Here is a 13,598-nt window from a genome sequence, read left to right on the forward strand (position 1 = left end):
TAGGATTGACAAATGACAGCCAAGTCCCCTGGACTCGTAGGGGAACGGGTAGACCTATTGTTTTCCAAGTGTTTCGGCAACTGGTTCAACTGGAAAAAAATTGTTTCTAAGGAAATATAAAACTTTAGTGTAAAGATTGGGGTGTTGAGGACAGCCCCTCTAATACATAGAATAACTTCTGTTCGTTTAAAGTCTTAATGTTGCTCTTAACTTTCATATGAAAAACTTGTTTTTTATTTACGTGTGTAAAAGCAGCGAAGTACTTTTCTTTCAATTATGATTCGGCTTTTCCCTAGCAGGAACTACTGAAGAACAAACTACGTTGCCATCGCTGTTACCCAAGACACCCTTTAAATTATAGTATCGTTTTGTATACAAAAATGCGTTTTTCTGTCAACAAATGTGTTTAATTTTAAATATTATGTTTTTGTTAATTAGAAAAGCAAGGAGATGTAGCAATCACCTTTAAAATGGGCTTTAAACAGCTCTCTATGATATGCCAGTGTCCAGCTAGCTGTGGAGAAAAAAGGTCATTGATGGTGATTCCCATGCAAAAAAGTGATTTTCCTTGTTGATGAAGCCAATGGCTTTTCTTTGTTGATCAAACCAAGAGAGTGTAATTTTCCTTTACATGGTTATCGCGATGCCAACTCCAATGGTCTACTTCTTGTTTCGATCCGATACCATTTCATGAGCTTCAGGCTATATTTTTTACTACGGACCGTAATCGTCCTTTACCTAGTTGCAGCTTGCGCTGTAACCACTTTATTTGTAATGGGAGGGGAAATATCTTAGACCAATAGTAAAAGAATAGAACAAAAATATTTCCAGGAATGAAGTTCATGTTCAATATGGGTTTTAATTTCAAAACAAAAACATAGAAACTCCCTTAACACAATTGCTTGTGCATTGATGCGCGTTTGGGCACCCCTTTCCTGGTAGAAGATGAAAGGTTTTCTCTTTTTTGCTAATAAACCTTTTAACATATTCACTTAGCTAATCTTGAATAAACAGTCCATTGTCATAAAGACAATCAGTAATTAATTCTTATGTTTTTTGAATTGTTATCCTTAAAAGAGAGGTTGGTGCAAAACGACAATAGTGCAACACATTTCTTTTTTTGACATGAAACAATTTAAATTTATTGTCAATTAAAAATTATGAGCAAAAGGAAATAATCAAAATTTCAGAAAACAGGGGAAAACTCTCAAGTTGAGAGGGGGGAGGGGTTCTTGAAAAAATTGCACAATCAAATTCAACATTCCAATTCACCTATCAATGAAAATGTGAATCCTCTATATGCATGAATACAAAATTTTATATTTCATAGGAAGTGCAATAGCTCTGCTTAAGTAAAGACTGATATAGTTTAAATTTATTTATTTTTTCCAGGCTGCACAGTGTTGAAGTTGTCGTAGAACCGGTCATTTGATCCAAAACAAAATTTCTAGTGGCATTTTTAGATTCAAAAGTGATTGAAGGGCAAGCACCCTCTCTCCACACCCTTTTCTGATTCCCACTCCTCCTCTATCCCTTGGGCATCATTTAGGGAAGGCAAGCGGGCAAGTAGCCTCCTCCCCCGATTTGTAAAGTATTGTAATTAATTAAGTAAACCTAAAAATGATAATTAATTGATGAGAAACTGGTTATGTTGCCAGGTTCACTTTTTTATCAAAACCAAAATTTTGACTAGGTTAAGAGGTAAATTTTAAATTAATTTCTTATTAAATTAACATTGATATGGCCAGATATTACGATAGAGCTAGTTTCGTTTGAATTCGGATAGTGTAAGATAAGTTTACATAAAGAGATATATCCACATATGTGCAGATCGCTGAGAATCCACGGTGAGCTTCCACAACCAGACAGGCACGGAACCAGGACTGCCAACTTCATTTTGTGTTTATTTGACGTGTGTGTATTGTTTATTATGAACTTTATTGCTTTTTTTTGCTTTTTTTAATAACCGAGTAGCGTCTATGCTAAATATTAACTTTCCTTCATTACCACTTGAAGAAAAATTAGTTTTTGAAGACATAGGGCAGGCCAACACCACTTTTATGTTTTTATCATTTGCTGCTTATCCACTATCAAGTGATTTTAAAAAATAAGCTTTAAGACAGCTAAAAACACCTACAGACATGTATTTTTCACCTATTAACTACATAAGAAAGAACCTTCACCGTATTTTTAACGTGTTCAAGATTCCCTGAACTGTTTGCGGTAGTTTCTTCGTCACTATTGTCAAAATATTCATCACCAGTAAAGTCATTAACTCTGTTAGTTCTATGAACCTCGTTATCAGCCTTAGAATCTTCGACCTTTCTTGCTTCTTCTATCAAGAATTCAACAGCTGTTTCCCTACTCTCGCTAGGGAACTACTTAAGTTTGAAATAAGGATGACTTGATGTGGCAACAACATAATTTTTGGCATCAAAAAGTCTTTCGTCCAGGACAGTAGTAAATCTTCCCTCTTGAACCAGAAAAAAAGAGCATATACCAGTTGCTGGCAAAACCTCACTAAATCTTTCGGCTTTTTAAGCTTCTTTTCAAAAATTGAATTGAAGGGTAAAATGTACAAAAGTAGCACTTTTTCTCCCCCCTGAAGGATATCCAGACCAGCCACTAATGCTCCATGACTTTCATATATAATTCTAGAGAATCTATGTCACGTGAATCAGCCTAGGTTTTTGTAAAGAATCACAGAAATCAGGAAGCTTCTCTTTTTTTTGTGACAATCCATCATACGATTTTGAATTCCATTATCACAGGCCTGGTGAGCTGTCTATCGTATACCTTCTTGACAGCATCTGAGGCCTTCGAACTCTTGTTAACGGTGTCCCAGAGAGCAGTACACTTGGCAAAAGTGGCATAGTTCTCCCGTTTATATGCAACACCATTTAATGCTTTATCACCATTCGTGGATGAAAGCAAATTGAGCGTATAGCTGGTAAATTTGAAATGAAGAGGAAGCGGGAAACACTAAAATCCTTGTTGCTCACTCCGACTACTAAGAATCTTTTCAATATTAAAAAAAGAGAATAAGTAATTTTGACCTGCTTCATATTCATTATCATTGCCACTTACTTAACCCTAATAAATAGAGATTGTTGGAAATTCTCTAAATGCTTTACTGAAGTTTGAATCATAGTCAGTTAATGCTTCGTGCACCTTTTTTCAGCCTCAATTTGATATATCGCAAAAACACCATTCAATTGCTCAGCGATTTCGTCGTAAGTTTTTAAGCCTTTAAAACGAGAACACGAAAGAACAAATCATTTCCGCCAAAGATATTCGTCATTCCCGAGTCATTCCCGAGTAGCTTTTGTTGCTGGTAGACCAAATATCTGCAGTGAATTACATATAGTCCGTCAGTTCAAACTGACGAATCATAGCCCGTCGCAGCGACCGTCTTCCCAATAAAGTTGGTATTGACATTGAACACTGATCTAAAGTTGCTTGACTACTTTACTACTTTTAAGTACTTCTACTTTTTACTTAAGTACGACTATTAAGTACTTTCGGAATTTTACTTCAGTAGAGTACAAATACTGACATTATTTACTTAAGTAATTACTTAAGTACTTTTTATCTAGATAATTCCCAACACCTCTTCCAATAGCTTTGTGTTTCAAATATTAGCTATTGAAATCATTGAAAATGATTTTAAGCTAAAATAAAGTTGTGATGAACCTACTTTTTACAAAAAGCTTTGCAGCAAGTAGAGAGGGTTGTTAGAGTCCACAAATCCACTTTCCTGCTCTACTCACCAAAAGTTAAGAAAAAAAAATATATATATATATATAAGCCGGCAGTGGTTTGCATGGAGGATTGGTCTTGGACGGCCTCAAATGTTACTTTGGCTATCAAAACATATGTTGGAAATCTATGCAAGTTTTGGTTTAAAGAAGGGGCAACAACCAAACTTTTCTTTGGAAAGAGTTAGCCAGTGGGGTGTATATTTAAGGAGCTGCAGGTCCTTTTTGTGCCCCTAACATCACAGATAGAATTTTTGTATGATTCCACTTCAAAGAAGGCACAACAGACAGGGATACATTTCATCAAAAAAACTGTCAGCCGGGGAGGAGGGGTGGTTCCATCTTACCTCAAAAGACTTGGTGGATCAACTCTGCTGAGTCGTGTCTTTTAATGGTATATGATACATATTCAATTTAAAATAAGGGTAGTCATTTCTGTATTTAGGGTGTATGTCTTATCAAATATTGAATTCTTCAGTTAGTTCCGTCATTTTCTTTCCCTCCTATGAATCAAATCCTCAAATCATGTTTCCTGAAATCAAATTTCTCTGATCATAATCCTTAAATTATATTTCCTAATAAAATTACTATAAATAAGGCTTCTTCTTTGTAATTAATTAAATAAACTTTTTCCACAAAATAAGTTTTTCAAAGAAAAGTGAAGAACTCCATTAAACAAAAAATGAGCAAAAATAAAATAAAATAATCTACCAATCTCGAAACTACCACAAATCAGCATCGATAAATAAATGAAACCCAAAACGAACAGAAATTACAATACATAACCAAGTCAAACTCAAAACGAGCAGAAATTAACATAAGTTGGGCGCAAAACCCCTTCCCCTTCCCAAGGCCAGAACAAAATTTGTACTTTACTGAAAAAAATATAAATGTTTTTACTTACAACTTTAAGAAATCAAATAATTTTAACATTTTGATTACTAAATATCAGTATATGTATATTAAACTGACAATGCACATTCATAAAAAATATAAAAAGAGGTTTGAGTATGTTTCATAGTGAGGACATTTCCATTCTGTAACACCCTTTGAGTAAATTTATTAAAAGGATTCCTCCTAGTATAAATTCTATTAAAGTTTGAGTGTATTTTTCTTACAATTGTTTGCTCTAAATTGTGCATTTACATTTAACCGTTGTGCAATTACTAATGATGTTCATAACGAGAGGATAGCTCATGATGAGAGCATACTTTCTGTTACACCTTTTGAGTAAATTTGTTAAAAGGATTCCTACTAGAAAAAATATTTTATAGAAGTTAGAAGGTAATTTTCTTATAATTGTTTGCTAAAAATTTTGTGCTAATATGTAACTGCTGTGCAATTGTTGATGATGTTCGTACCGAGGTGATAGTTCACATTGAGAACATACATTTTGTAATATCATTTGAGTAAACTTATCAAAAGCCTCCCTACTCGTAAATATTTTGTACAAGTTATAAGGAAATTTTCTTCTAATTACTTGGTATAAAGTTTATATATTAATTAATTACTTTGTAGTTGCTGCTGATGGTTACTAAATCCACGGCATTGATCCAAAATAATCCATAGTGATATTGATCGATCTAGAATCAACTGAGAAAAGCTAACTAGGTATTTCTAGTTGGAAATTAGAAATGTCCTTTGAATCATATTAGAACCCTTGTCCGTATTGTAAAATCTGGTCTGATTGATATTTTAACTCCTCGGAATTATTTAACTGGATGTATAGTGAACATATCTTTCCTCAGTTTTTGAAATTTTAAAACTTCTACACAAAAGAAACAAGCTTCTAATTATTGCCTTAGCTCACTTATTTTTGCGTTTAGATACGTTTCGAAGTACTTCTCACTCTCATTTATCTGTTTACCAATCAAGTAGATATAATTGTATAAAATAAGGCTTTAGACACATTTCTTCACGAGGAACACCTTTAATTATCATTTCTCTTGGTTGTTCTAAAGTCGCGTTACAGAGCTTGTATAATTAAAAGTCATTTTAATTGGGGATTTATTTTAGCTGATCCACGTTGAATAAAGTCACATGCTTAAGCTAGTTAGTTGCAGCAATAAAATCACTCCATCACAAAAGTGACACCACTGGAAAAACTCTTGACAAACCCAATACTTGGTTAAATTAAATTTCGATTGATTTCCAAAAAGTGTTTGTTCTCGTTAATCATAATATATATTTTTAAAAAGTGCTATTAATTTTTCCCTTCTGAATTTGGTTGCCTTATTCTTATAAAATAGATTGTAAGTAGTCAAATATCTTAATCATGATCCCAATCCTCTCCCTATCAACAATGGAGCACCCCAAGGTACTCTCCAACACCCACTCCGTTTCTCAGTCATGATCGGCAGTGTGGCTAAGGAATTTCCTGACAGATGGAAATTTTTTGATGACCTTATGGTCGCTGCAACTTGATACAGAAACTTTTAACGATGCTATGAGCTTCTGCAATAAAATTGTACAAGATTCCTCAAACTTGGGCATGACAGTAAACCCTTATAAATCCATGATATTTCAAACTTCCTTCCGTAAATCCCTGCGCCATTTATTTTATCCTATCCCTTGTAAAATTTCAGTGTCCTCGTTTTAATTACTTGGCTTCACAGTTTCTTCTGATTGAAAGTGGGCTACCATGTTAAAAATATAATTCATATGGCCCATGCATCTATTTTCTTCTTTAAGCTTCTAAATAAATCTGGCAACCTAATTCCTATTTTTTAAGGATTTAAACTTCCTTTGTCTACCCTCATCTCAAATATGCCAGTCAAATTTAGCACCCTGGCATTTCCAGGAAGGAGTCAAATAAAATTGAATCGATACAAAAAGTAGCCCTGCAAATAAGTTTCAGAGAGGGTAAAGTCTCATACTCTTTCCTTTTGATAAAGCTTAATTAGAAACGCTTGATACAGGAAAGGTTATTTGTGTCTCGGTATTTTAAAAAAGGCAACAAGAAACCCTTGCCCGGTACGCACTTTCATGAAAGCACACTTCTCACATAGACTCCTCAATCCTCAAGCCTTTCCCCAGCCAATCCTGCTTGTCTCCTGTTCCCCACTTTGCCTCCAGATATGAATATATCTTTGTCCCTACATTACGGAAAAACTAAAGAAAGGCATCCTGCTAGCTTTGCTCTTTTTATTAATTGGTACAAGCCTTACCCGTTTTGTATTTGTTCGCTTATTATTTCCCTATGGTTTTAATATACCTTTTTTATTTTTTATTTATATATTATTTTGTTCTATTTAGTTTAGTCTGTTTTTGTACTTTATGTTATGTGGCATTATTATGGTATTTTACTTTGATATTTTTAATTTCGATATTTCTAACCCCGAAATTCAAACTCAGCCCTTCAGGGCTTGTGATAGAAATTTTATGCAATAAGCTTTATCAGTGGAAAAGTACTTCTGAACAATATAAATAGTCAAAAACTTAAAAGTAGGATAATAAGACTTAATTTTTTGCTTTTTAGAAATTCTTCATATGCAGGAGTTGAGTGTTTTGTTGTTAGTCTGTGGTTATAAGAAAAACAGGACCATTGCTAGGTGCCACTCACAATCCTTGTCTAGTGTCAATTCTATAAAATTTATATAGATGGCTGTACTTTCAAGATCCCGTAAAGGGCGTTGGACGCCATTTTCAGTGTGCTCTTTGTGCTTTGTTGGAATTAACAAAATAGTGGAATATTTAGCAACAAGTTCATGGAAGATTTTATTTAAGGATTAAATGAGCAATTTGGCTCAATCTTATCAGGTATTGTCTAAGCACTATTCAATTTCATTCCTAGTCCAAGGGCTATGGAGCTAACCCTTTAAAGTTGCCAAATTAGGCTAAAATGCATAGGCCTAATTTGGTTTGACTTGCCCACTTAGGTTAATTTTTCGTCGCCAATAGCCTAGTGGAAGTTGTTTTGCTGAAATCGAAGATAGGTGTCTTTTTGTCAACTTTGTAAGTGGTCAATTTAGATGGATTAACTTTTCAGGAATGGATTCAGAGTCTAGCCTAAATCAGGCTATCAGGCTTGTGGTAGCCTAATACTTGCAGTCCTCAGATGGTGCCTAATCCAGACAGTAAATATTTATCAAAACATATTATTGAGTTATGACTAGGCTAAAGTGAATAGCCTATACCACTTGATGCCTTTTTTATGCTCTTTACAAATATAATAGGCCTATTCATTTTTGTCAGAAATGAATTTTAGCTTCCACCCCTATATATACCAATTCAGGGTATAGCCTATATTTGCACATTAGGGGGGTGGGGGTAATTTTATTCCTGATGTAAATGAGCAGTAAGTTTAAGCTCCCCCCTAATGTGCAAATATATAGCCTGAATTGGTATATATAGGGGTGGGGGCTAAAATTAATTTCTGGCAAAAATGATTATTATATTCATAAAGAGCATAAAAAGGCATTGAGTGGTATATTCATTTTAGTTGTAACTCAATAATATGATTTGGTAAATATTTACCATCCAGATAAATACTTGTGTTAAAATTTATCTGTCATAAATGTGGAAAGTAGGTCCCTGATCTGAAAAGCAAAATTGCTTTACTAGAAAAAGAAGCCACTGCTTCAGCCAGATAGGCTAATTATCAACTTTAAGCAGCATTCACAAGCATATCTAGCTAGAATCCCAGGTAAATTTTTTATAGTTCATATTATTGACATATGAATAAAGTAAACATACTACTTGATGTCTTTTTTTATGCTCTTCCCAAATCAGGTCTATTGGAATTTTGACAAAACAACATTAAACCTTAATTTTCAGTTTCATTTTCTCCAGTTTTAGTTTTAAAATTGCAATTCCTGTTATTTGAGTAGAATTTTAAGCAATATATTTTTTTTTCTAAATTTAGGAAATGTATTTGCAGATCTTTGAAACCTCATAAATTGGGATTGAGCAAAGTTGTGAAGCTGAAAATACTTTTCTTGTAGCCTAATTGATTTAAACAGAAGATCTATTTTTAAGGTTTCACTTTTATATTACAAATACTTTAAAAGGAGTGGAGGTAGGTACTACAAAATACCTTCCTGGGTGTGTGGTGATGCAGAGGACAAAAGCCAAACACATTTATTCTCCAACAACAATCTTCCTGGGACACTTTTGTCTGTAGATCCACTCCTGAAAGTTTCATTTTCCTAACCAAAATATTTCCCAAAATGGCAAAAAGTAGCTAGTCTAGAATTTTACCTTGGTAGTTAAATCCTCAGCCAGACAAGAGAATTACTTGTACATGTGTCATCACTTGCTAAGTTCAGTTTTCTCTCTCTGGTGCCACCAGGGTATGGAGCCAGAAACTACATCTCCCCAGAGGCCAGCAGTATATGTGTCAGAATTGCTGTACTGTTTGCTCCATGCCACTGTGGAATAGTCTCTCAGATGCCACTGATGGCCAAATCATTCAAGAAGGGTATTTGATTAAGAGTGGATGAATGCAGCTGACCCAGGATGCTACCAAACATTGATGAAGTTAGCATCTCCAGCAAGATTCTGTACAGGAGGATCAATGCCATCTTATCTCAGAATGTGATGCAAGATAAATGTATCCTCTCCCCTGATGGTTTCATATATATTCCAAGGAATCTCTTAGAACTTGAAAAATAAACCAATGAAATTCTTACTTTGTATTATGAAGGGTGTTTTCACTAATCAGAGTACCATCTTTCTTCCCTTATTATGCTCTTATTAAAATCATTTCAATAATATTTTTGTAATTTCTGCACTCAATCACAGACAGAGATAAATTATAAACTGAGAAGATAACAGGTTTAATGTAAGAACTAGAAGGTATGACTGCATTGATGTACCAAAGAAATACAACATTAGGGCTACTTATGGAAAAATCAGGTAGAGAAAGGGTGAATTGATTAGCATATTTGGAAAGAGTATACTAAAAGGAATCAAGTAGGCTAGGATGTTTACCTTGTCCCTATCTCAGTTATACTATATTGTGCAAACTTCTAGTTTAGGGGCATTTTACCATTTTGGAGAGTAGTTGTGTTAGGTGAATGAGACTCCCAGGAACATATCCAGTGCCTTAATGATCTAATGGGAAAGTATTTTTGACACACTCCTTCTTTCAGAGGACACCAACCTTAGATAACCCTACAAGTCTTGTAAAATAGATCCTCTGCTAAAAACAAGCACAAGAAGTGTTTTCAGTCTTGTAACTTTGCTCAATCCCAATTTACAAGCTCTTAAAGATCTATAAAATTATTCCTTAAAACTAGAAAAACCCTGATATGCCTCAAAGTTCTAATGAAGTAGCAGGATTTACATTTTCAGAAGCTAAAGCCAACAAAAAAAGATATTAAAACCCAAAATCAAGGTTTAACACTTTTTTCCAGTTATACATCTAATTTTTACCCCAAGAAATGGGGAAGAGATTGAGATAGTAGCTCCCTCCCCCCAGAAAACATTTTAGGCCCTGGATTTATTCCCATAAGTTTCATTGACCAAACTATACTACTTTCCAAGATATTAAGAAGCCACCCAACTAAAATTTTTTAATAAACTTCTAGTTATGGCCTTCTTGCTATCTTGGCAAGTAGTTGCTTTGGATCATGGGTTGGCACCCTTTTGTTGTAAAAGGGTCAAAATTTACCTGGGGCTATTATGCAGGCTGCAAACTTGGGTCACATGTCATTACACTGTAATGTAGTATTGTAGGTACACCAAAATGATTAGAGTACATCAACAATATTTATGTACAAATATCTTAGGATTAAAATAAAACACTTAATGTATATCAAGTGTTAAATGTATATTAAATGCTTAATGTAAAGTTTGCTGACAAATATACATACTACCAAACAGTAATTATTTGCTGAGAAAAGCTTTTTAAATCCTTGTAGTTTTCAGAGAGCAAACTTCCATAGAAGTCCACCAAGTTTTTTTTCCCTTAAAAGTTATTTTAAGTGTGGTATCACTTTGCAAATCTATTGGATTGATTTACAATTAACTTGGTACATTGTTGACATCCACTGCAAAGGGGTTTTCAAAAATCTTGCATGAGATCTTTCTGAAATCAGCAAACCACTTTTCAAACTTAGATTGAAGTTTTATTAATGTACTTTTCATTTTAGTATTTTGTCAAACAAAATTTGCATCAGCTTCTTCTACTGCTTTCTTGCAATTTGGAAAATGATTGAGCTTTCTTTCATCCATATGCTTGATAAATGATGTTAGTTTCATTTCAAATGCCTTAACATCTGAATACATCCAGCATTTAAATTTAATTTTTGCTTGTAAGTGTGTATCAAGTAGATTCATTTCTGTAATCAAATCAGTTAAAAACCCAGGATCTACAACCCACTGGTTGTTGTAAATTTTGGGTATTACCTTTCCTTTCATCTCCATGAAATTACCAATTTCTTTCTTGAAATATGAAATTGTTGAAGTACTGACCTTCAGCTTACCTTGCAGTAATACATCACGTCATCATATTCAGCTTCCATATCTTCAGAAAACTTTTTAAGCTGGTGGTGACTTTGTTTCCTCAAGCCCATTGTTTCTTATCAAATAATAGCAGATATAACAGTATTGATTATTTCTCTCCCCAATAAAACCTTGCAATACAATGCTACTTGATGGACAATACTGTGAAATATATATGGAACTTCAGGTTTAGACCCTAGAATTTTGCTGTTGACTCTTCCAACAACACCTGTATTATGACTGCTTGTGTTTTTTTCTGCTGTCTGTGGTGATGCTGACTAATTTATCCTGGCTCAAGCTGCATGAACCTAGAGCCTGTTGCAAGTGGTGAAATAAATCCTCCCCCCTTGTAGTTCCATTAAGACTGCTTATTTTGAATAGCTCCTCATATACATGAAAGTTTTCATCAATCCCTCATACAAATATTAGGAATTTTGCTGCATCCCACACATCTGTACTTTTGTCCATCACAAGAGAAAAGAACATTAAAGAATCACTTTATCCTTAAGTTGTTTGCACAAGCTAGCACCCAAGTCTTTGGTGCATTGGGTGCAAGCTCTAGCAGAGATTAATATTTTCAAATATTTTTCTGTTCTGGGCATACTTCCTCTGCAATAAGCTAAGCCACACTCTTTGACAAGTTCACTGTCAGTAAATGAGTGACCATGCTTTGCTGTTCTTTCTGTGACTTTGTAGCTTGCATGTAAATCTGATTTGCTTTTGTCTGTCACAACGTTAAAGATTTTCTGCTGATTTTTGAGTGACGATTTCAAGTTGATGATTTTGTTTTTTCAAGATTCATATTCAAGACGGTCAAATTTAGTTTCTATTCCTTTGCTATGGAAATGCTCTTTTGACAGATTGAACACAAAAGTTTTTCTTTAACTTAGATAAAAAATATATTAATTTGTCCATGCTTCATTAAAAATCCATCTTTCATCAACAATCTCACTGTTTTTAGAAGTCATCTTGGGTGTGCAAAAATGAGAAATAAAATATATACCTGTGTGTATCTATTTCTTTTTATGGAGCCTACCAGCCAGTTTATCCCTGTCTCTTTGGCATTGTTCCAGTTCTGAGTGATTGTCTTGTTGTTTTCTGTAGCAAAGTAGTTTCTGCAGTTAAAGTCATATGCACTGGCAGTTATAGTTACAAGTAGTTGGGGTTTCAGTTTCAATCAGTCACAGTCATAAGTATTTGCAGTTGCAAGTAGTCACAAATTCAAGTAGTTAAAAGCAGTCACAACTTGAAAAAGTCACAAAAGCAGTAGTACTAATTGCATAAGTAGTAGTTGTAGTAGCCTTCAAGGGTTCAATTTGTTGCTTTCAGCTGTCCCTCAGATATTGCTCATATGCCTTTTTAACAACCTTCATGCATTGAGTGTATTTTCATTTTGTTCAATATGCACTGCAATCTCCCCTAATAGTTTCACCTAATGCCTTTAGCCATCCCAGATATATTGCACGTAGGTCATTTTAACATCCATATTTAGTTATAAATCCCCCTCAACAGATCTTGACATTTCACCTTAATACCTTTATCTTTTCCTAAGATGTTATAATGTGCCCTTATGACAAACATGGATGGACATAGTGTATTTGTGGCAACGTAACATGACCAGGTAACTTGGCTTTCATTTGGTACCACAATCACTAAATTTTACTGAACTAAAAAAGAATAAACAAAGAAAATCTAAAGGCAAAAGGTTTTTTTTGGGGGGGGGGGTATTTCCAAAACTTTGAGGTAGGTTAAAAAAAAAATGTAATGCAACTATATAATTGCTCTGGGTGGTTGAACATTAAACTAACTATGCTAGATGGTGTTCATGGATTTTTTTCGAAAATACTAGATGGCGTCCCCTTTCACTCCGTTGTGTATTGGTATGGTGTGCAATGTGGTCCGTCAGGTGCGGGTTGGAGGGGATTTTGCAGGCCGCACCAAGACGCCTCGCGGGCCGCATGCGGCCCGCAAACCATCAGAATTGTGTTTCCAAACATTGAGTCAAAGGAAAGTAGGCTCAAGCCAAAGTACAGAATTTTTTTTTTCAATGTTAAAACAGGCTATAGATTTGTATTTTATTCAATTTCTTAAGCCTTAGATGTAGGGAAGGGGTTGAGACAGGGTAAAAGACCTTAAGCCAAAATGGCCTAGCATGAACAATCCAAAAACGAAATGTTGGAAACAGCAGGTCTATGGCCAGTAGGAAGAAACAGAGGAACCACTAATCTGTTTCTATACAATAAGGCTTCCTCAGTATTGAAAAGGGGGAAGAACCTAAATAATATTAATTCAAAATGAGGAAGGAATCTACAATCATAAGAGAATAAAGAAATCAAACCAATATATACAATAGCTACTCCATGAAAAAACATGGAAGTGAACAGTAGCCATGAA

At 34.4% G+C, this 13,598-nt stretch overlaps 1 protein-coding gene across 1 annotated transcript in view; it reads left to right on the forward strand.

The window, feature by feature from the left end:
- Window positions 1–7,389: 7,389 nt before the first annotated feature.
- Window positions 7,390–13,598, forward strand: part of LOC148956736 (dual specificity tyrosine-phosphorylation-regulated kinase 2-like) — a 49,440-nt gene continuing 43,231 nt past the window's right edge. The window contains exon 1 of the mRNA XM_089087108.1: window positions 7,390–7,517. The gene's annotated coding sequence lies outside the window, so the exon portion shown is untranslated. The remainder of the gene's footprint in view (window positions 7,518–13,598) is intronic.

Source organism: Artemia sp. Qi Xiang Cuo, chromosome 1, assembly GCF_049724085.1.
Source record: "Artemia sp. Qi Xiang Cuo chromosome 1, ASM4972408v1, whole genome shotgun sequence".
Taxonomy (NCBI): Eukaryota; Metazoa; Arthropoda; class Branchiopoda; order Anostraca; family Artemiidae; genus Artemia; species Artemia sp. Qi Xiang Cuo.